Source organism: Amblyomma mixtum, chromosome 5 (genome assembly GCF_055824585.1).
Source record: "Amblyomma mixtum isolate Tamu chromosome 5, ASM5582458v1, whole genome shotgun sequence".
NCBI classification, from domain to species: Eukaryota; Metazoa; Arthropoda; class Arachnida; order Ixodida; family Ixodidae; genus Amblyomma; species Amblyomma mixtum.
The window spans coordinates 50,793,743-50,818,045 of record NC_143016.1 but is presented as its reverse complement, the minus strand read 5'-3'; the positions used below and the strand labels follow the sequence as shown (position 1 = coordinate 50,818,045).

At 45.2% G+C, this 24,303-nt stretch overlaps 1 pseudogene across 1 annotated transcript in view; it reads left to right on the top strand.

The window, feature by feature from the left end:
- Positions 1–24,303, top strand: part of LOC149342109 (5-hydroxytryptamine receptor pseudogene) — a 279,261-nt pseudogene that overhangs the window by 132,563 nt on the left and 122,395 nt on the right. The window contains exon 2 of the transcript XR_016283001.1: positions 17,948–18,057. The product of XR_016283001.1 is annotated as a 5-hydroxytryptamine receptor pseudogene, transcript variant X1 (transcript). The remainder of the gene's footprint in view (positions 1–17,947; positions 18,058–24,303) is intronic.

Here is a 24,303-nt window from a genome sequence, read left to right as displayed (position 1 = left end):
AGTCTCTGGAACACTCGGGGAGTACGACAAATTCACCAACGTACGTAAAACCACTAATCCCAACTCTAGCCGTGCACTTGCCCACAGGGGAAATTAGGTGGCCACCAGCGGTGCGAATGGGGGTCCCCGTCCACGGTGTCAGAACCTTCTTAAGTTCTCCAGCGAAGGCACGGCTCATAACAGAGTAATCAGCACCGGTATCGAGCAGCGCGGTAATGTCAGTGCCATCAATTGTCACACGCAAATCGGATGCAGCGTATCTGATACTGTCGCTGCCTCTCTCTGTCCGGGTATCGTCGGCTCGAGGGTTCCGCGATGGAGGATCTTGACACGTCCCGACGTCAGCGGCCTTGCCTCCAGAGGTCGCTGATGTTAGTTTTCCCGACGCGGACTCGGCGAGCGACGGCCAGCAGAGCTACTCTGGCGGCCAGGGCTGGAAGAGCGATAACGGAGAAGCGAAGGGGAACGGGACTCGCGCCTTCCAGAGTAGGCAGGGTTATGGCGTGCCCAGAGATGCTGTGCAATCTCATGCGGTCGTTCGCCGTTCTGAGGGCAGGGTGCGTTGGGATGGAAACCGCGAAGACCCACTTGGCGGTACGGACAGGCGCGGTAGAGGTGACCAGGCTCCCCACAGTGGTAGCAGAGAGGCCTGCGGTCCGGTGTACGCCACAAATCCGACTTGTGAGGGCGTGGCCCAGCTGTAGCAGATGCGGTTGCAGAATACGTGGCGATGTTACTCACGGAGGTCGACGGGGTCACACCGTAGCCAGGCACGCTTGCGTGACATGTGCCGATGTTGCTCACTCCAGGCGTTGGGGTAATGGGACCGTAGCCTGTCGTGCGACGTACAACAGATGCGTACGTGGGTCGGTCATCGAACCGGGATGGCGCTTCGGGGACAGGAGGTGCCTGCGCAGCCTGTCGCACCTCGTCCCTGACAACTTCGGACAGCGCTGCCAGCGGCGCAGGTGCAACCTGAGGCAGACGGATCCGTTGCAGTTCCTCCCGGACAACGGAGCGAATTAGTTCACGCAAGGTGTCTGCACTGCCGCCGAGACACGACGAAAAGCCTTCGGGCACCATGCAGCTGATGTCCCGGTTGTACTGGCGGGCCCGTTGTTGCAGCGTCGTCTCCATCGTGGTCGCCTCGGTTAGAAATTCCGCCACCGTGCGGGGTGGGCTGCGCACGAGGCCCGCGAACAGCTCCTGCTTAACCCCACGCATGAGATGGCGCAGCTTCTTCTCCTCTGTCATGTTGGGGTCGGCGCGCTTGAAAAGACGGGCCATGTCTTCGGTGTACATGCGCACGCTTTCGTTCGTGCGCTGATTTCGGGAGTGCAGCGCAGCTTCAGCCTTCTCCCGGCGGTCAGCGTTGGGGAACGTAGCCAGGAGACTCCGGCAAAACGTCTCCCAGGTGGGAAGTGTAGCCTCGTGGTTTTCAAACCACGTCCGAGCAGACTCTTCCAGGGCAAAGTAGACGTTATTCAGCTTGCGCTCGTCGCACCAGCCGTTGTAGCGTGCGACCCGCTCGAACGTCTCCAGCCAGTCCTCAGCGTCTTCGAACACGTCACCGTGAAAAGATGGCGGTGTTCGCGGTGGGTGGCAAAGGATCGGCGCCAGGGGCCTGGTGTCAGCGGCCATGGCAGTTGGACTCGACGGTAGAGGCTGGATCGGCGGCTGGGTCCTGGTGTCAGTGGCCATGTCGGTTGGACTCGGCGGTCGAGGCTGCGTCGTCCTTGTTGGCGGGGGAAGGGGCCCAAATTCAGGCGACTCTCCGCGGAGACGGCGGCTGGGTCGCTGGTGAACCGGTGTGAGGTCCGTAGTGACGCTGTACGGAGTTTGCAGGTCGGGAAGCGTACCCCGCACCTCCACCAAACTGTAGCGTGCAACGCCAAAAAGAACACCCGCGCAGAGACGAAAAACCTGCGGCGGACACCCAGTGGTTCGAGCACGTGCGAGAGAGCCAACTAACTTCTTCCTCTTCTAGCGCATGCACTACTTCTGTCTCTTCTTCGAATGCATGTATCAATATAATAATAAATAAGGTAAATATAAATATAAATAAGGTAAATATAATAAAGTTAAGGGTGAGGTAGACACTCACCCAGCAGCAGCGGCAGCGGTGACGCCGATTGCCTTCATGCCTGGAAGTTAATCTCTCGACAACTTGCGCAGGAACTGCTACCATCGTGCACGAGCTGCGCACATCTATCGAAGACACCCCCCGGCCGTCAGGAACGAGGAAACGCCCTCGACGGATTCCTACAAAAGAGGCCTGCTACCGAAGGAATCTACACTCACCCAGCAGCAGCGGCAGCGGTGACGCCGATTGCCTTCATGCCTGGAAGTTAATCTCTCGACAACTTGCGCAGGAACTGCTACCATCGTTCACGAGCTGCGCACATCTATCGAAGACACCCCCCGGCCGTCAGGAACGAGGAAACGCCCTCGACGGATTCCTACAAAAGAGGCCTGCTACCGAAGGAATCTACACTCACCCAGCAGCAGCGGCAGCGGTGACGCCGATTGCCTTCATGCCTGGAAGTTAATCTCTCGACAACTTGCGCAGGTTGGTCGACCCTTTTTGGACTGCTCTTAAGTTTTCTGTCAGTTGTGTATGGTGTCGGCCGCCGCTGCTGCTGAGTGCTGAGTGCATAAGTCTAAACAGTCTGAGTCTGAGTGCGTCAGACTAAAAATGTCTGATGAATGTCTTGCATGTCATGAAAAACTTTCTGACGATGAAGTGTTCTTGTCCTGCGCGGAGTGTGACTATAATTATCACATAGGCGCCTGCTCAGGAGTAAATCAGGCGAACTACAAGAAAAAATCGGAGATCGCAAAAAAAACATGGAAGTGCGCCACCTGCAAAACTGCACAAGCCCGTGGTAGTAGTCAGAGCACAACAAAGCAGAAATAGGCCGGCCTAGACCTGGCAAAAGAAATTGCTGACATACAGAGCAAGCTTGCTACTGTACTGGAAATGAAGTCGAAGTTAGACAACATTGAGGCTATTATGACCACCGTGGGCTGCATTGAGAGCTCAGTCAAAGCAATGTCTGATAAATACGATGAAGTCCTCACGCGCATGGAAACTCAAAGTGCAGACATAACTGGCTTAAAGAAACGCATGGAAAAGCTTGAAGAAAAAGTTGATGACCAAGAAACTAAGAAACTGAGGCAAGAGATCAACAATCTCGAGCAGTATAGCAGACAGCAGAATATGGAAATACATGGACTGCCTCAGCATACCGACGAAAAGCTTTTAGACAAAATTAACCTTCTGGCCGATGAACTTGAGATTGCTCGACTTTCCGAGGCCGACGTTGAGGCGGTGCATCGACTTCCAATCAGGGGCGATAAAGACGCTTCGGAAAGGATAGCACCTGTGCTAGTTCGCTTTTCATCTCGTGTGACTAGGGACAAGTGGCTTAGCAAGAAGAATGAACTGAAGGACAAACAGTCAAAGATATTCTTAAACGAGAACCTTACAGCACAAAATAAGGACTTGTTCTGGAGAAGGAAGTCGAAGGCGAAAGAAAAGGAATACGAGTTTGCCTGGGTTAAGAACGGAAAGCTGTTTGTGCGTCGGGCCCCTCGTAGCAAGATTATCAGGATCGCTTCTGCCGATGATCTAGAGAAAATACGATAAGGATTCTGATGGGCCAAGAGTTGCTTACTTACTGGCTTTATGCCAATGACAAATTGCATTTCTAAAGGCGGCTATCATGACGCTGTTTCTTTCCGTGATTATAAGACTCGTTGTGCTAAGGCCTTTTCTGTCTGCCACCTAAACGCTCAAAGCCTACGAACAAAAAAGGACGCGTGGGATATGCTTCTGGACTTGTTAAATCATCGGTTTGACTTGTTCGCTTTCACTGAGACCTGGTTTTCCAATGAAATGAATGTTATTGAATTTAGCGGGTACAAACATACGTCAATTTTTCGTACTAATACAAGAGGCGGAGGCGTGACCGTTTATGTCAAGGAAAATTTAAGTTGCAGTGTTATCTCAAAATATTGCCGAATTAGTCCTCATTTTTTTGAGACGGTTATGATAAAGTGCGAGAGCATAGTATGTGTGGTAGTATACCGACCCCCATCTGGAACACTGTCTATGTTTCTTGAATTTCTCGAAGAAATGTTGGAATGCTGCATACAATATAGCTCATCGGTTGTTTTCATTGGTGATTTCAATGTAGACATTCTTTGTCCTGATTTGAATAATCAAAAACTTACTGATATGTTTCTTTTATACGGGTATGAAAATGTCATTTATGTACCAACAAGAGTAACAAACAATTCTGGAACCTTGTTAGATCTTTGTTTCACGAACTGTAGCTCAGCCGATATTGAATCTGGTGTTTTATTAGCGGACCTGAGTGACCATCTACCGATCTTTATTTTTCTAACGCACCTTACACAGCACACGGTGCGACCCTCGCGCACATGGATTCAGTACACGGTTATTAATGAAAAAACAATTAAGATATTTGAAAGACTAACAGCGCAAACAAATTGGGATGACGTTTACTGTTCAGAGGACCCAGTAATGGCGTACAATTTATTTTTAGAGAAAGTTGAGAACACTTATAAACAATCATTTCCAGTATTAGAATTCAGGAAAACTAGGAAAGTAAGAAAGCCGTGGATTAACAGAGCACTTTTAAACAGAATCAAGGAACGTGATAGACTTTTCGCTCTATTTATCAGAACTAGAGCTCTGGACTACTTAAATCAATATAAGAAAATAAGAAACAAACTAGGACATGACATTAAAAAAGCGCGCCATTCCTACTACGAAAACAAGTTTGTAGGTGTCATCAACAACCCAAGAAAAATGTGGCAAACCGCAAACCATCTCATGTCAAATACTCAGAAGAAAGAACTCAAGGAATTGAGTATTGAAGGCACAACTTATACGGGAACCTCGCTAGCAAATAAATTCAACGAACACTTCCTAAACGCAGGAGCATTTAATACAAACAACGCGGATAGCTCTAACCTTGACTGCAAATCATATATGGGTTTGGCTGTTGCGGGTTCAATCTATTTGACTCCTACTACAGAGGCAGAAATATTTACGCTACTAAAAAAGCTAAATAACAGTAGTGCTTGCGGAGTGGATAACTTGAAAGCGCAACCAATAAAATCAGTTGCACATCTTCTTAGCCGCCCTTTGTCGCATATATGCAATTTGATCCTAAGTTCGGGTGTCTTTCCTGATAAACTGAAAATTGCAAGAGTATCCGTTGTTCATAAAGGAGGTGATAAATGTAGCCTTTATAACTACAGACCTATCTCTGTCTTGCCAATCTTTTCTAAAATAATAGAACAAGTTATAAATACACGCCTTCTAAACTACTTCCAGCACAACGACGTCATAGTAGAACAACAGTATGGATTCCAAAAATCTAAGTCAACGGAGACGGCCCTTCTATACATTAAAGATCGAATAATAGATAACTTTGAGCATAAATTGTACACAGTAGGATTGTTTCTTGATTTCAAAAAAGCATTCGACTCTATCAAACATGAAATATTACTGCAAAAGTTACCCAACTACGGAATTAGGGGTGTTGCTCTCGACTTAATTGAGAGTTACCTGTCAAACAGAATTCAGTACACAGCGGTAGGCAAAGTGCAGTCAGATATTGGTGTTATCGCATATGGGATACCACAAGGGTCCATACTTGGTCCATTATTCTTTCTGTTATATATTAATGATATTGTAAATATTCCACTAACCCCGCAAATTATCCTGTATGCTGATGACACTAACGCCTTTTTTTCTGGTGCGAATATTGTAGATATTGAGAGGCAGGCGAATGTCTGGCTGTGTAACCTATCGGTGTGGCTTGACGTAAATAAACTAGCCCTAAACACGAACAAAACAAAATATATTGTATTTCGACCAAAAAATAAATGTATGTCAGACGTTCTTCTGCGCTTCGGCAATGAGCAAATTGAACGCGTTGCATCACATAAATTTCTAGGTGTAATCTTTCAGGAACACCTCAACTGGTCTACACATGTCTCAAAAGTTCGAACAGATATATCAAGAACGATTGGGCTCACCTATAAACTAAAGGATTTGCTACCGCCATGGTTAAAAAAGCAATTGTATTATGCTCTAATACACTCCCGTCTGCACTACTGTCTTCTTGTATGGGGTACGACCACAAAAACAAATTTAGAGAACCTACATGTACTACAAAAACATTTTCTGCGCCAAATAGAAAATGTCCCACGCCGAACTCATTCAGCACCGTTATTCCAAAAACACCGAATCCTGACTATCACAAACATCCTATGTAAAAAACTAGCACTAGCTATATACACTCAAATCAAACAGAATGCACCATCGTTCACTGAGAAATATCTTCATAAAGAACACATGTACAATCTCCGGCATACCATTTATAACAGAGACAGGATTCGTACAAACTACGGAACACAAAAGTTAACATATCAGATTCCTGACTTCTTGAATAAGCACGCCATGGTTATGAATATCATTACTGACAGTTCTTCAGCTCTAGCCTTTAAAAGAAACATTAACACATTTTTTTTGAGCACACAATTTTGACTATTTCCTTTTTTTTTTCTGGGTTCCAAGTTGACACCAGATGGTTTTTGTTGTGAATGTTTTATTGTTCCCGCTTGTTTATTTTCTCTGCCTATTACTGCATGCGATTTATTTTGGCTGTTTGTTTCCTCGCAGTATGACTTAGCCCTGTATGCTATGCTGTATTAATGTGTTCCTTTTATGTTGATCGAAACTTTGTTTAACGATCTGATTGTACCTGCTGTTGAGTGATGTGTTTGGGAAGGGGGGAAGGGGGCCGACACTGAGTCAGGCATTAATTTGCCTTTATGTCTGCCTCCTAGGCACCTATTACTGCTGCCTGAATAAAATGACTTTGACTTTGACTTTGACTTTGACTTTGAAAATACAAGAAATGGGAAAATATTTCTCTAATTAAGAACACTGCATTTCGTTATGTTGAAATTTTAACTGAGTTAATCGCAAACACCAGAAATGTGAAATCGAAAGGACTAGCAGAGCCCACGACGAACTCAAAAAATACACTGAACAGTAAGGTCTTTTGTTTTTTTCTTCTAGATTTCGCCTTTAAGCCGTAAACAGGTTGTTCTTTTTTTCCCAGATTGAAGCCCGCTTTCTAATCAAGCGAGAACTGTACCCTTCGCCTAAAATTTCCCTGCCCTCTATGGTATCAAAGTTAGGAGGAGTACTATCTATATAGTCTGTTTTCTTTCTACCCCATAAATTGGACCGAGTGTAATTACGCAAAGAGCAAAGCACGGGTTGGGTTCTAGATCAACTTGCTTTGCTTGTTTAAGGTTACGTGCATTTCCTGGCTTCGGCGTTCAGAGTGCTGGTGTTGTTAATCTTAGGGACACTCAGGACTTCGGACAGACAGACGGGAATGGCAAATTAACTCTAATAGCGTATCCTCAGCAGGCATTATTTATTTATGTTTTAGCATACAGAGTTTTGCATTTGTAGAAGCGCAACTCTTTCAACTTCTGCATCCCGTTGGCGACAGCCAAGTTTTAATTGGCTCTCTTACTTTAGGGAACTGGAAAGTGCCAATTCCACCGGCTAGATAATCTGGTTTAGTTTGCCTTAATGAAGGGCAGTCTACATATTGAGTGCTGCCGCGCTAGGTGTGGTAAACATAAAAAATGCACACTTGCCTCCTCTGACAAGTAGCGTGCAAGTTATACTTATCACACGCTGTTTTTCGGCGCGCGAACAAGAGTACGCATATACTTTCGCTTTTTTGGGAAATGGTCTCTTTAATGGAATTAGAACGCTGAGATTTGATGCGTTCCAGCATCTCTCATGCGCAAACAACGTTCTTTAAGGTAGTAGTACAACAACCTTCCGACGTGCTCGTACGTTCAGGCGCTTTGAACATCCCACGTGCTCGTTACACAAACCAGGTGTAATGCGAGAGCCACTAAAAATAAACGATATCATGTTTAGCGGACGATGCATTGAAATGCTGGTGCCAAGGAGCAAAACTAAGATACATCTCTGCGTATGCCACAAGTAAGAACGATGCACAGTGAGGAACAACTCTGACGTGCTGTATTCTGTGACGTCACGTTCGTTCGACCCGTCAGCAGCAATGCAGCGGCGAATGACTACAGGGACGTGTATATGAACCCATAAGGCTGAACTGAACGCTGAAGCGCACAGTTTACATAAGAAGCGCTCATGCGGGAGCTATCGCCTCAGCTCGAATGTTGATGTTCTTTTAGAAGGAATGCTTCTCACATGCTTTTCGAAGCCCAGAAGTTGTTTTCCGTGTGCCTCTGCGTCCCTTTGAATTCTAGAATTTGTCGCTTTTTTACATATAAATTTTGAAAAAGCCGTGTTGAAATAGTCGAGTAATTTTGTTGTTCATTTCTGTTAGCTCCAATGGGTATCAAGCACCGCTCTTATGTGAGATTGCACTGCATAAATTTTTACATCTTATTTTCAGGAATTCATTTATTTTTGTTTTTATTTTCTTAAAATAAAAAGAATGTGTTTCTCACCACAGCACTGAGATGTTTGCCTCACGGATTAAGTTTTTATTTGCTTTTCCTTAGGCCTTTTTTCATGAGTATGAGTCCTACAGCATGCACCAATGAGCGGAAGCGATAGAAGATTACCACTAGCGAGGTACCTGCGCGGTACGGGCATAGCACACCTATAGTCGTTGGAGTACGTACGCAATCGCTAGCGGAGGCATGCACGCCGGTCATTGCTTTTTCTCTACGCATTGTTCTTTCTTTCTTATTGCCAACACCCTCGGGGTTGCAGTGCGAGTCGCCTGTGCCATCATGGCCTAAGAAACCCGACACCACTCGTCGACTCATGCTCCCCGGGCGCCGCGTTGTGGTCGTAACAAATTAGGACGACCCTTCTCTGCGCTTCGATCCGTGCAGACCCAGGAGCCCAAGACGCGCGCATACTATCGTTGACAGCGCGCGGCACAACAGTCTCTATTAGTTTAGCGCTGGCCTCCATTAGCGGGCACCCCTTGAGGCGCCCGAAAACAATCAAGTGCTTCCTTCTACTCTGGCTGCTTTCGGAGCCCTGCGTGCTTGTTTTCTCGCTGTATGCTTCTTCGCCCCTTCCTCCTTTTCACTCTGCCGCCGTACGTGATAAGTGCTGCAAGAGGCATGAATTGGTGCGGTCTATGGCGCAGCGAGTCCTTGGTTTCTTCGCTGCTGCATTTCCTGCATAAATGGACTGCGATATTTTGATAAGAAGTGTAAACACTGATCTTTGACAGAGAGCGCAGCGCCCCCCCCCCCCCCCCGTTCCCCCCAAGGCATCTGCAGCTGCTTTGGGGACTCTAAGGCGGTGTTGTGACATAGTTCTTGTCAATTAACACGGATGCAAGAGGTCAGCTTTGTGCTGCTGCGGTTATCAGGACACGAATTACGACGGTAGTAAGCATCTACCACTTATCGCTTTGCTATAACAAAACGACACTGACATTTTTCGGCTGCGTAACAACCTCTGTTATGTACCTGTCACAATGAATTAATTGCTTTAGTGCTCTGATACTCAGCATGACGACATGAGTTCGAGGTGAAAGCAAAGGTCGAAAGCGTTGGAGGCAAAATGAAAAAAAAAAAGAAAAACCCCTGTATTGAAGCTTCTAAGCACGACAAAGATGACCGTATGATCAGTGTTTTTATGGAGCCCTCTCACAGGACGTGGGTTCTGTCGCTTTTCTATCATGCATATTGGGTGCTGGAAATTCACGAATTTTTTTCGACTTTTCACGAAGCTCGCTCTTGAGGAGGTTGACATGTCTGCACCAAGCTTTCATTACTGCTTCTAATAAATAAGAGCTCCAAAAAGTTAAATTTCATAAGCTTTTCAACAAGGCAGCCTTTACCACAATTTCCAATACGCGAACAGAGTATTGAATTTCCAAAACAGGCAACTGTCTTTAGGCATTACTTTTTTCTACAATTTAGTATCGGTTTCTAAAGCCGAAGAAAAGGTACCCGCAAGATTATCACAAGCCTGTCATTTTCGCTGCGCCTCGTATTGGCAACACTGTCTTGAGGAACGAAGGCACATCACTCTTTGTTTCATGTTGCTAATTGGACTTCAATGATCGTGATTTGGGCAATCTTGCTTGGTCTGCATCACTGAACGATTGCCATAATGCGCTTGATAAAGTTATGGAATCTATTCCCTGCTATTCATTGTCATCAGCCTGACTACACCCACCGCAGAACAGAGACCTCTGCCATTTGTCCAACTGATCCTTTCTTGTGCCAGATGCGGCCATGTTATCTCAGCGAACTTAATCTCATGTCAGCCCGCCTAATGTTCTGCTGCCCTCTGCTACCCTTGCCATTTATTTGGAGTCCAGTCCGTTACACTTCGAAACCGTCGGTTATATTTCCTTCGCATTACATGCACTGCGCAAGACCATTTCTTCTTCTTGGTTTCAACTAGGATGTCATTAATTCGCGCTTCTTGCCTGACCCACTATGCTCTACCATGAAAGAAGCCAACAGCCACAGAAACCAAGGGGCACAGGGGATTTTTAATTTATTTATTTGTGGTGTTGATCAATTTAGAATATTACTGAATATGTTATCGCTTAAAGCTAACTGATTAGAAAAGCAGAAGAAAAAACAACCACCTGCCGCCGGTGGGATCCGAACCCACGACCTCCGAATTACGCGTCCGGTGCTCTACCTCTGAGCTACGGCGACGGCTGTCAAACCTTCTGCTTTCGGGGGTATTTATGTTTACAAGTAACCTAACCTTGAGAGTGTTCATCAGCGCCACCCACGTTCTTAAGCGACGGACGTATAACGTCCTGAGTTGCCGCAGGTGTGACGTAGAACGTCATCGAACGGAGAGGGTGGAAGCTGCGTGAGAACCCTCTTATGCTTCCTATGGCGTCAAGGCTGCCAGAACCGAGGCCCTCGCTAAGCAATTAAGCAAACAAGGGAAGGGGTATGAGGGGCTCGTTATAAATATGAAAGAAGCCAACAGCCACAGAAACCAAGGGGCACAGGAGATTTTTAATTTATTTATTTGTGGTGTTGATCAATTTGGAATATTACTGAATATGTTATCGCTTAAAGCTAATTGATTAGAAAAGCAGAAGAAAAAACAACCACTGCCGCCGGTGGGATCCGAACCCACGACCTCCGAATTACGCGTCCGGTGCTCTACCTCTGAGCTACGGCGACGGCTGTCAAATCTGTCAAATACCCCCGAAAGCAGAAGCTAATCAATTAGCTTTAAGCGATAACATATGCTCTACCATGTCATTCATTACCCACCCGTGATTTGCACAGGTTCGCAGCTTTTAGTAAAAATTTGAAAATAATCAACTATCAGACATTGTCTAAATGTGTTTGCTAGTCCAAATGCACGTCTACGTACTAAGGGTGAAAAAAGCAAAGCAATAAGAAAAGTGAATGCCTTTAACTCGGAGGTATGAACCTAGCCACCCAACTGCATTCTAAACTGTTTCATTGCGCTCAGATTATACGGTGCGTCGCGCACATTACGTGGTTAAACCGAAGAAGGGCAAAAAAATGCACGACTTGATTAAACCAAGTTGCTGATGACGTTACAGCCTTGCTTATGTGTGAACTCCTGCCTGAGGCTGAATTCTCCTGCAACGTGATTTTGAGATATTTCAAACCTCATAATCACAGTGATCAGCAAGCCCCTAAAGGAGAGCCATTTTTACGTCTGAAATTGTACAGCCTTGCCTAGAGGGCAGTAACCTCCTTTTTTTTTTACTGATGCAGGACACGTTATTGTGACTTCGAATAGGTCCTGTGAAATCCACGCGACGTTACAGACGTGTTACTGGGCGGAATAAGTGTTAGTAGAGCAAAAGAAAAAAAAAAAACAGGCAAGTTGAGGTCTAGGATGTCTATTCATGGAACTTGATCGCTAACGCCGCTCATTTACTCGAGAAGCTCAGAAGAAGCTGAACAACGCTTTTAACACCTGACACCAACCAGTAACAAAATCGTACAACATTAAGCAGCCCTTACGCGGAGACACCACACTTTCCGTCCATAAAGAAGAACGACGAGCGCATCAACCACCGGGATGCAGCTGCTTTTCCGAGAATGGCCTTGTTATCTCCCGAAGATTGGCTCTTGGTTCCTCCCACGCTGAGAATCGCCGCCACAAGGCTCTCCCGCACGGATGACCGGGGATGTCTATTATTCCTCATCATCCGAAAGAAGGGCAGCATGTCGGCGAGGCCACCGCGCCTCTCGCGCCTGTTTATTTGGCTTGGACGCTCAGAGGCCAAAGCTGCCTATTTTCTTTGCTCTCCAAAGCATGCCTTTCTGACTCCCAATGCCTGTAAGCTGTACGGGAAGGTAGCTTCATCCGCTTTTCTATTTCTTTCCATGATCTCCCTGGGAGTGATGGTCGTAATTCCTGGCATCGCATGCTCCAGAGTGTGATGCTGGCTTCGGGCCAAACATAATTGCGTGCCCCGCAGCAGTTCCGCGTATCAATCAAAGCAACATTGTCTGCCGAGTGTACGAAGACACGTCGAGGAGTGATCCTGACCGGCATGAAGTCTGGTCTGTGCCAATTTACTAGACACAGCATAAGGATGGGAACCTGTTTTTCCGTCGTATTGGGTCACTCCCTGCTCATCATTAATGCTTACTTAACCAATCATAAGGCAGGCTGACTAGAGCGGGCATCAAGCTACCAAAACATGTTGACGAGAACCTGCTTGATGTAAGCAAGAATCGTTAATGTAGTAAAATAGAACGAAAAAAATATATCTACTCATTGCGTACAAGGAAACGTGCACTGGCATCCTGCCTTTCTGTATGCCGCCTTTTGCACTGGTTATTGCAGACATCTAGATGTAGTAGATGGACTACATGCCATATACGTGGTGGAAACTATGTATCACAAGTGAACGCTGGTACCAAGAGGAGAAATAGAATATGGATCAGGGTTGTCTGTCTCGGTGCAGCGGAGGCAGCTCCGAAAATTGAGCTGGTCCACATTTCGGATTTTGAACTTTCATTTACTAATTTAGTACCAGCAGCGTCCACATGCATTGCAGACGATGGCCAGGGGGCGAAAGGAAAAAAAAAAGACACGTGTTAGAAGAAACTGCAGGCACAACATGCAAGCTCTAGCATATACATAAAATGGAAAAAACATCAAGAATGCAATATTTTCACGGTTTAGGACCCATGCTCAGCTATCATTACGATGGTGTGTACAGTCAGCTTTACACATTGTAGCACACTCATTCACGGTCTTCCAGTAAAAAATGCTCTTTAAACCAATTTCTTGTAATTTATGTTACAGTTCAGATTTTCATTCTTCTCTTAATTAGGAGCTTAAAAGAAGCCCACTTTCATTTCACGAAAACCGTAGCGTGTTTTTCCTTTTTTAAATTTTATTGCTCTATCTATATTAGTGATGATTAGGTCATTAATTTTTTGTTAGTACTGCATGAAGCAGGCGTATCCTACTGATTGCGAAATCATCTAGTGTCGATTCATACAGGTTTTTCAGTCGAGTAATGCCATATGAGCGATAAACGAACAATTAAGAGCAAACAAACATTTCACGACAAACCAGCCCTCCCTTTGGTGTCCCGGTCACCACAGAAGCGGGGAATGTTTTGTGGTCATAGTTTTACATTAAAGAATGTAAATGCTCTACTGCGGAAGCAAAGTAGGAAAGTCTTTTCAATCGTATTTTTATTTTTTTATTCAAATGCAGAAGTGGAAAAAACTTATTTTGTCGCCAATTCATGAAAATAATTGCTAACAATAGGCCAGAGAAAATATCCCTCAGTTCCGCTCCACCTGCTTTTAGGGCTGTGTTTGGCAGTGTCGGCATTATCTGAAAACTAATCTGTTTCTCTTTTGCTTTCGCGTGAGAACAAGGCCAAACTTTGCTCCTGTACGCCCCTAAATAAGTGAAGGTCCAACAATGCACAAATAAACGAAGGGAACCTAGTTACCAGTGCCAGTTCCAATGTGGACTTACATTAACGAACGAGCTGCATGCGCGACCTCTTCCCGCTTACAGACTGCGCATGGCGCTCTTCAACAAATAAGAAAAAACACAGGATGCAAAACCTATAACTCTGTAAGCGCCGCCGGGTGCGGCAAATCTTCAGCTCGGCGGCTCTACAAAGTGCGGTCTCGTCGGGTCTAATCCCTTTCTGGTGTCGCATTGTCCTAGTCATACAACAATACAAACTCAGCCCAATCATCTTCCGTTCCTTCCTACGCTCTCTCCCAGTCACCTAATTAACAACCGCGGCAGCCTATTTGGCCCAGTCCTGCGGGGCTGATCCTGGTTTAGCGCATCCTCCAATCAGCCGGTCACCGCAATCGGCGCTGAACGTGGCCACCTCTGCCCGGGGTCACGCCTCCCAGTCTTCCATGAGGCCATCTGCCTCCTCCAATTAGCCCACCGCAGGAACAGGTGTTCGCGGCATTGCAGCCTTTTCGCTGAAAGCACCGGTTCGCGCGATTCGAAACGCCGCCGGAGGACGCTATCCAGTGCTCTCTTCCCTGACGCCAGGAGCATCGATTGGAAGCAACGTGAGTTTGCACGGCGGTTTACGGGTTCTTTAGCTAAGGACGTGTCTGTGACTTAAAAAACTTCTCGGAAACCTGCCAATATCACCGTTCTGTCTTCACCGCGCAAATGCGCAGAGCGTCGATCCTCGCTGACTTTACGGCCGCTTTTCTTTTGGGCGTTATGAACCGGTGAAACTCTGCAGTACCAGCCAGGAGGGAATCGATGCGGTTCGCGCTTTACAAAGCTCCTCTGTCTAGGCGACGCAAGGTGTAGCCTCGACAGATTTTTACATTGGCTTGCACTGAACAATGCCGCCGATTTTTTCGCAATTTCGATTCGCGAAGAAGTTTTCTGACGAAACATCGCTTTGTTCTCGTCAGAGGGGAGTTCAGCTTACGGCCCACAGTGATGAAGGCTTGCATTACCGCCGGCAGTGTTTTGTTGTACTTCCTTTGATGTCTAGATCATCCGGTAAAATAACTCCATTTGTGTCGACCGGCGTGGAGTCACAACTGGCCTAGATGAGTGTTCCAGCATTTGCCCAAAAAGACTAGAATAAGGAAATGCTTTGGCAGTATTTTAAAACTGTCGCTTAAGACTAATGGGCAAAAACTTTATTTCGGCACATGTTCACTTCCTGGTACGATCCATTAGAGGCTAGCTACAACTTGAAGCCGATCGCTCAGTTGAGCGACTAAAGTCAAAGAATGTTCCCTGAAGGCCGACGGTTGATGTGCTTGGATACGTTGTCGTAGGTCCCAACAGCGCTAGGAGCGCTGTTAATGTTCTTTGCCTTTTACATGAGAAAACTTTTCCGCGATGAAGCCCAATCCACCGCAGCATGTTTCAGAATCCATTAGCTGCTTAAATATTTACCTCTGATTACTGGCTGTTTCCCACCTGAGCCGAGAGACCCGCATACACCCAACGCGGAAGCAGACAGGATCCCCGCTTTGCGTGGTTAACGATCGATGGCACTATGTCGAGCACGTTTTTATTTATAATTTAATTAGGAAGCTAAGGCCCATTATTTAAATTCACGGTACATCTATTACACCTGCATACATTATCCTCAAATTAGCTATTAGATATACGACGTTAAAACTTCCTGTTGGGCGAGTTGGTAGTTCATCTTGAATTAGAAATGTTATAGCGCAAACAAAGACACGGACGAAAGAGAGGAAACACACACACAAGCGCTTGTGTGTGTGTTTCCTCTCTTTTGTCCGTGTCTTTGTTTGCGCTATAACATTTCTAATTCTAGATATACGACCTCCTCCTTTTACTCTCGTTCACAGCATGCCTTGTCAAAGGGGAGAGTCTAGCAGAAATTATGGCGCAGTGTTCAGAGCTGGTTGGTCTTAAATTAGTTCTTATTTTTGCTAAATCCTTGTCAACGGAGAAAGCTGTTTCTCCTAAGCGAGAACAAACAAGGTTTCTGCGAGAAATTCATTGAGACTGTCTTCCTTTGCGTTAATTTTGGATGGGGATAATAAGTTTAATGCGATTGAATTTTAACCGCTTTTAATTAAAACTAGGTTTACTGTGCTCTTTTGAAATAATTAAAACGCCTCCATTGATAAAACGAAGGTCTCCAGCCTGCCATATGGCAGCGACCTCAGGAATGCATCCATCCATTACGACGAAGTCTATGATAGAAAGAGGCTCATTGCACCCGTGTGCTGTGTTTGAGTTAACTCTGTCTTAATCCGAGTGTTCGTAAGCGCGCTTATGGGGAGCCTGCGCTGCCCAGGTGGCACTGCAGTTATTCCACTATTCGACTAAAAACTGCTGCCGTCAGTCGCTTGGGCCGCTACAAACGCGAGGGCACATTCTGAACGATTAGAAGCCCGCGTTTGGCTGATAGCAACATTTGCCTCGCTTCTGTAGACATAACCCAGATAACTGACACGCACCACGTGTGGCTTCGACAGAGCGCAGAAGATCACGCCAATAAGCTCAGGAAGGTGGCGTGAAATAGCACTACGAGTGCACCAAAGACTGCTTGCTTCTCTCGCTATGCTGTGTGCTACGGCGCTGCAATCGACACGGCAAACTTCAGCGCAGGTTCCCCATATGCAACCTGAAAATGGTTTAACTCCTTGAAAACAGCGAGCTTCTCACAGTTTGAGTTTGGTACGCGAAGGAAACCTGGAAAAAGTATACTTGCTTCCTCTCGCCCCTCTCCTTCGCTCAGAACAATGCAGGTAATCTTGCAGCTGCAGCTTGGAAAAGTTTCCGGCATTTTTTAGATTCGTCGTTCTGAATGACGGATGGGGAGAGAGCTTCATTTTATAGCCAGCTCTTGATGATTGTATATAACAAGCTTCACAGCACGCCATCTGAGTTATCGCAGTGTCCAGAACTGATCATTCTTTTCGCTGAAAGAAAACAAGAACTACTTTCCGCTTCATTTCTAGATAATTTTAGTTACTGCCACTCTTCCTAAAATTTAATTGTCGAAAATTTACTACGCGTATACCTACTGTCGAACAGCTTTAAGACGTTTGACGGGCTAGTTTGTTCGGTTAGTTCGGAGACCGCCTGTCGAATAAGAACGCTATACTTTTCGTGATAGTAATGTTGTTTGGTGTTTGCGTATGCGTGTGTGTGCGTGTGTGTCCATGTGTGTGTTAGTATTATTTAGGCTCAGTAATTGTGTGCTTTTTTCTTCAACATCATCAGTAAGAGTGCACTTGTCTTAACTGCCCCGTGACAATTCTATTCATTTTTCAGTCTACAAGTTTTATAGTTCTTTTCCTCTCGTCTTTAACATTGAACATACGCGATTGTATAACACTTTCTAGAAATCATTTTTCTGTTTAGCTGTTCTGAAAATCGCAGCTCCATGAAAAAAACAGACTCATATAGTTCCATCTTGCCGAGCAATAATGTACGCCGTATTTCGGACGAAACATCCCGCGTCCGGCAGTTCGCGTGTTATCGCGGAGTTTCCGACACGAGTGTCAATTACGCTGCTTTCAGCGGCTCCTAGCAGCGCATAGATCTTACGCATGCTTGGCGGGCAAGTTTCTATTGTCATCTTATCAGCGTTGATTTCCCGGCGGGCTCCACATCACTTTAAGCAGCCTTGACACACTGTCTCTGCTAATTCTACGTGCCGAGACGTCCTTCCTTTATGGCTCTCCCTCAATCCTCCCTACCACCACTTCACTCCCCCTTCGCCTATATAACACACATGTTCCCGAGTGCTGGGAAATTGCGGTCTGTCTCCGTGGCTCACGAAACGCGCAGAGTTGTGATTACTTGTGCCTTTAGCTCGGGATCATAACGGGCTTCTTGATCGCGAATAACTTGAGCTTTCCTTTTCCTTTCTTCCCTCATCAGGCGTCCAATCCCGGGAGGATGTTATAGATTGCTCCTGGTTTCCGACTTGGCGGCTGCCCGGCGTATCCAGGGAGGCAGTCTCGTGGCACAAGCGGCTCTAATCGAAGCAGGTGAGACGCACACACACCTCGGAGCCGTCGTCCCTCATCGCGCAGCTCCATAAATCTTGCGCAAAATGAGCGCGAAGTCCACCGCTCGGAAGATCCTTTTGTAGTTTCCATTTCTGATTGTTTTTTTTTGCGTCTATTGTTGTACTATGAAGTTTTATTCATTAGACAATATTTATTCTTCTATCTAATATGCTTCATCTTGTGGTTAATGTAAGGCCGGATATAACACCATTTTTCATCTAAGAACCCTTTCTTTGCGTGTTTAAAGCGACATCACGGAATGGTGTCTATTTTGAGCAATATTTCTCGCATCTTTGGGCAACAGGTTACACTATTAACTAAGCCTTTTGTATATATGTCGACATACCGAAATATAACTGAAATCCTAAGCAAGCAATTTTATAATAGTATAAAGAGGATACAAGGAACCTTCGGTGCCAGTAAGAAAGAAATCAGAGACCAGGAAATGTTTCCTTGTAAAATTTTAAACATGGCATGAACAAACAAAACTAGCCGATATCACTGTGGCTTACTGATTTTTGCAATGGGAGGAACCCCTCGCCTTATCGTTATTTTTTATTACTTATAAAATACTGCGGCCTTAAATTAAGGTATGGCAGGAGGGGCTAAGAGAAAGAGAAAAATATATCCAACACTAGCAATCAGCAGCGTGTGAAATACTTTGAAATTGCGCAGAATAATAAAGTACAAATACGACAGCGTCAATGAAGATCATCTAAAAATATCTTCGAAATGTAGGCTTCAATAGCTTCCGCAATATAATGGTTGTACATTTTTATGGTACACAAAAAAGGCTTTTCAGTTTAGGCTTGACACCTCTATTACGTGTTTTAAAAAATGCTAAGTGATTTTTTAAAGCTTTCTAAATTCGATACTTCAGATCACTGTATTTCACAACACAGTGTTTTATGCAAAGCTTTTGTGCTACTGGTGTCGTTTCTGGCTGGGGAGGCATTTCGGGAGCGTATATACATATGACAGCGAGGATTTAGTGTTTGTTAGGAAGGAGGCACTGATATGATGCCTATGAGAACTTGGGACGTTTTCTAGTTGGTAACGCATGATAGCCCTGAATAGCCGTAAGAGACACCGGGTGGTGGGAGAAGTAAACAGAGAGAGGTACCGATTTAGTGCCATTTTTTGTTAATTTCCCATTGTTCCGTATTTTTTTGCGCTTCTTCAAGCCTGTTATCTACACTGAGTACATATCACTACAAGAACAGTGACTGGAAGTCGGTAATTTATTGTGTGGTGAAAATGCAGCGGGGCACACAACGACACTGAAGAAAGGGCGACGGAATAAAAGGGCTTGTATACATGTACTTGTAGCTAAGCTTTTCCCGACTGAGTCGGTAGGATCCTGTTGGTGTTTTATAATGAGATTATCACAGCTTTCGCCAAGATTACATTTCTGGAAATTAAAAATGCTTCCCAATTAGCGCTTTGTTAAAAACTGGGAGAACAATCATAATCTATTTCCTCCACTAATGAAATAAAACGGCGAATTTGGTGATCTCTGCTGCTGTCAATAAAGAGGTCATAAAAATCATTATTTTATGAGCAAATATTGATGTTCATAAAAACGGAATTAGCAGTATCACACGCTTTGTCAAGCGGGGGTACCACAGCTGAGAGTTTTATGAACTTAATGAAAACGAAGGGCTTAATTTAAGTAGCTCTTCACTAGCAGCCCCATGGAAGTAAATACCTTCTGAATGATTGCAAATGAGTAATCACCTATCAAAGCCAAAAGCAAATCCCGAGCTTTGCTTTATGTGGTAGCGAGTTTCGAAGTTGAAGCAACACGAAGATACATCCTTAGCTCATTGTCGCAGAATGAATGAATGCGTCCATACTGAGAGGCATGAACAACCGCTATTTTTCTGCCAGCTGGGCCTAATGGGCAAAGACATGTATGAGCGCACCAAAAAAATATCACTATTTACACGGTCTATAATACTGGGCGGAACGTCGCATGATTCTACCACAACTGTCTCCGACAAATGCACAGCATTCGTTGTAAAAATGTCGACAACTTTTTTATTTGGACAACCTCACGCGCAAGTACCTTTCACTTGCATGACGACTGCAGACTCTGCTTTTCAACAGAGTGAACCGCGCAGCTCAAACAGTGTTGAAAAGCTGCTCTTAATCGAGACCGAAAGAGGCCAACGTACTTTGACCGAATTCTGACAAGAGTCATCTGAGGAAGACGCTGTAATCTCCTTCAGATGACTCTTGAAGTTAGCTCTTCAAGATTAATGATCAAAATCATGAAGTTGTTTTATCAAACTTGGCGTATTTACTCAAACGATTCGAACTTTTCACTTGAGCTGGTGTCGATCATGCTGTTACGAGAGGAAAGAATGGCATCAGCATGAACGTTAGTTCTCCTAATTCACAGAGGTAAAATATGTTTAAAATTTAGTATTCTGCAATCGACCTTCAAAATTTGCAAGTTAACTCGAGCATAGCAGTAAAAAGATTTGAAGCACTACAGAAACGAAAACGCTTTTTCCATACAGGTGTAATTAACGAAAAAGTTTGAGAAGAAGGCTACACTTAACGTAACTGGACTTCGAATAGCACTTTGAAACTCATTCGCAAATGATAATCTCTCAAAAGTTTCATGCTAACGTGACCTCACTCCAAAAATATAAACCACTCAAAGTGAAATGAGGGAGCTTTGAGTAAAAATTTATTCGGTAAAAAGAATTGCATTATACTCTAACCGGAGTTCAAATTTAGTTTTTCGCTTCTTAACAAACATTAGAAAGTGGCCAGGTTAAATAAATACCAACGAAACTACTTGCGTGTGTACGAAAATTAACAATATGCGAAATTTCGAAGTTGGCTGTTCATGGTATGCTCGTCTATCAGACTGGCTCAGGAAGAAACCACAGTGTCGCGCTTCACGTCTGTTGTCCTCCGGAGACGGGCCCCAACGAGAAATATTATAAACCGTACAGCCCTAAGCAACGGTTTGAAAAGATGAAGAGAGCAGAGCAAAACAAGGAAAAAAAGTATTAAAATACGCGAAGCGCTCCCGGCCTTACCACAGCAGCTGCAAAACTATACAGGCATACCAGCCTACGCAGACACGTTCATGCCCAAAGCACGGTTTGGTCGATTCGATGCCGACGTACACGGTGGTTTATTTATTCGCTTTACTTTGTAAGGTAAGAAGCACCAGATTTTTAGAAATGGAAAATTGCTTAAGCCTAGCGTACAAAGCTCTCAGAAGGCATGTCTTACGTGTTCCTGCAGCTTTTAGGCGACCCACCCGCGGCGCGCTGTCTTCGCCAGCCTCTGTTTATTTCAAGTCCTCTTTTCTTCGGTGCGTGTTCTCCTGTAGGCGTATGCTTTTTAGCCGGCTCTTCACGTTTTAATCAACCAATACAAATAAGTGACAAACGTAGAAAAAAGAACGGAAATAAACTACAAAGTTCTCAATTCCACTTTTACTGCTTCCAAGGATCGATGTATACGCGAACGTGGGTAATGGAAGCAAGCCTGGCCATGGAGAGAAAGCCTCCGAGAGTGAGGACCATGAAAGTAGAAGGAAAGGATCTCTGTTTCTTGGTTAGGCTGCTGTGTACTTCTACTTCCGGATCTATTTTCTCGTCGTTTCTTCTTTTTCTTTTGTTTAACGTCGACCGTGAATTCTTATTTCTTGGTAAACCAATTTCGTCCCTCCTTCACCTACATCCCGCTTTTATCTGCTTCGTTTCGTTAAGTGCATGGATGACGGGGCTCACTTGAACGGCACGCTGGAGCCGCTGCTGCGATGGTGGAAGCGTGCACGCCAGTGCAAGTTCGCGTCTTAAGCAAAGGGAACGAGCGGCAAGAGACCAGGGATAAGGAGAGGGAAAGTATGAGGAAAACAGGGAAGACGGGCGCCTTTTCGTGTTGACCGATTTCCCCAGATGGGCTGGCATGGTCGCTATTACCGAAGATTATCATGGGCCCGTATATATTTGCTGGGCACACGGCTCTCGCCGGTTCAGCTGGTGTGTGCCGTGTTCGCTGTCTTCGTACAATATTTGTAATGCATATCGTTGGTGGTGCCGATGCCTCCTTCTTTCCCGTCTTCTTTTCTGGGAGAAAAAAGAAAGCCTGCGTAAAAACAGATAGGGAGAAAACGAAGTGTAGGCACCGCTGCCAGAGCAGTGAGGCGACATGGGCTGAGCGAAGTTCTTGTGATGCGGTGCTGTTCCGGCGGTGTAAATACAGCTGTGGTTCATGAGATAGGAAAGAGCAGCTGGTAGGAGAAACAGACAAAGATAGAACAGGGACTGTGCGGTGGTTGTCGGATTTGAGAGATAGGTAGTATGCGCAAGAAAAAAAGAATGAAAGATAGAAAATGACAGTGGAGAAGAACTCACGGTGAAGGAAGAACACATGAGCTCAAAGTTTACTGCGCGGCTAGGCGAATCCTGCGCTGGAAAGGCAAGTACACTACAGCAGAAATTTCTGGAAGTGAGTTGATACAGAAATGCGAACTGTATGTCCCTTTCCTGACGCAACAAGTTTTGATTTTCGATCACTTCGGGCTCCGTACTCAATAAGAAGAAGGTATCTAAGCGTGAAAGCACTGAACTGACACCCCTAGATTTGCTGTGGATAGACCACAGGAAAGGGGTTACGTCTAGCACGCTTTCAAACTTTTCGATCTCCTCAGCTATGCCTACATAAAACAATGCTGCCAGCAATGTGGCAAAAAACCTCTCGGCCAGAATGAAATAGCCTGGAATTGTTTTAAATTTATTGACCGTGTTTCTAGTGCAGAAAGAAGATCAAGCGTGACAAGTCAAAACTTGGGGATTGGCTCCTAATCACATTCGCACTTCATGGCAGTATGTATTAGCCGCAGCGAAATTTATGTCCGCCAAGGGTAGTGTGGACCTACGCCTCGACGAACCGAAATAGAAAGATAATGAGCTGCAAGCGATACCCGTGCCTCTTCACCAGTTCAATGTTCTCGCGTTCTAAGGAAATAATTTGGAACTCCTGCGGGAAATTTGCGCTTCGTTCGCGGCTTCCGTGGCGTGTCTAGCGTCTGTACAAGCTCGAATGCGAACTATATGTACGTTCCTCGCTGCAAAGCAAGCCTGAATTGCTTCGGAAGCGGCTGAAAAAGTACACCGTGATTTGCATGCGAAATTTTCCGGCCACTCACAGGCCGTTTTAAAAAGTTCGCGAAGTTCCTCCATCGAGGAGGAAGGGAAATCCAACGGAAAAAACGAACTTTAATCCTGGCAGAGCGCGAGTAGAGCCTGTTTTTCCTCACTCAGCCCTTGGGCCACCAGTCCGGCAAGTCACCCTGGGAGCACATATAGACCATCTGACTAAAGAGCTACTTCCTTAGTGCTTACCCCAAAGTTTACTGTATGTAACGCATAATTAGAGAGAAAGTGCGTTCTCATCCCTCAGTTTGCTGTGCGTAACGTATAATCAGAGATCCAGGGGGTTGTTAAGCTTCTCTTGCGTTCATACTAAGCATGCGAATACAATCGTTTTAAAAGGGTTCGCTCGTCAGCGTGTTCCGTACCTAAGCTGTACCTGAGGTTGCAGGTACACTGTTCTTGCAAACGAACCAAAATCTTAAAGTAAGGGCGCTTTTACGGTTCGTCGCTATAGAAAAGAGACCTCCGTACTGAAGGAATAAACTCGCGGACTCATGCGCAAACGACAAAGCATGTTAGTCATGGACCATGGCGCCTAAATAGAGTTCAGAGGTAGAAAATAAAACCCAAACTGTTACTGAGAAACTGTATTTGTATCGTATCTTATAGGTACTACATCGCCTCATCTTAAAACACTTGCTGTACTTGCTCGTAGCTCGTGCTTTCGCTCACAGCCCTCTGAATGTTTGAGTCTTACATTGTGTCGGTAATTTTCCAACACATATTGTATAACAGCCGAGGCCTAAGTTTCGGATCAGTATATTGTTCTTAATTATGCACACGAAACTTCTTTTTTTGTGACATATTATGTTATCTCTATGCGCTCGATGAAAGAATAGATATTTTATTTTAGTAGTGGTGATGAAGCCTCTATTGTGTATTGTAGATAAATGATCAACTAACACAGCAAGTTTTGAGTAGCTGTATCCGTACAACGAACAGTAGCAAAAAAATGTATTCATGTTCACTTCGGCAATAGTGCAATACATTATTAGCCTTTGAATGTGTCCTAAGTATACTTAAGCGGATGGCAAGCGGC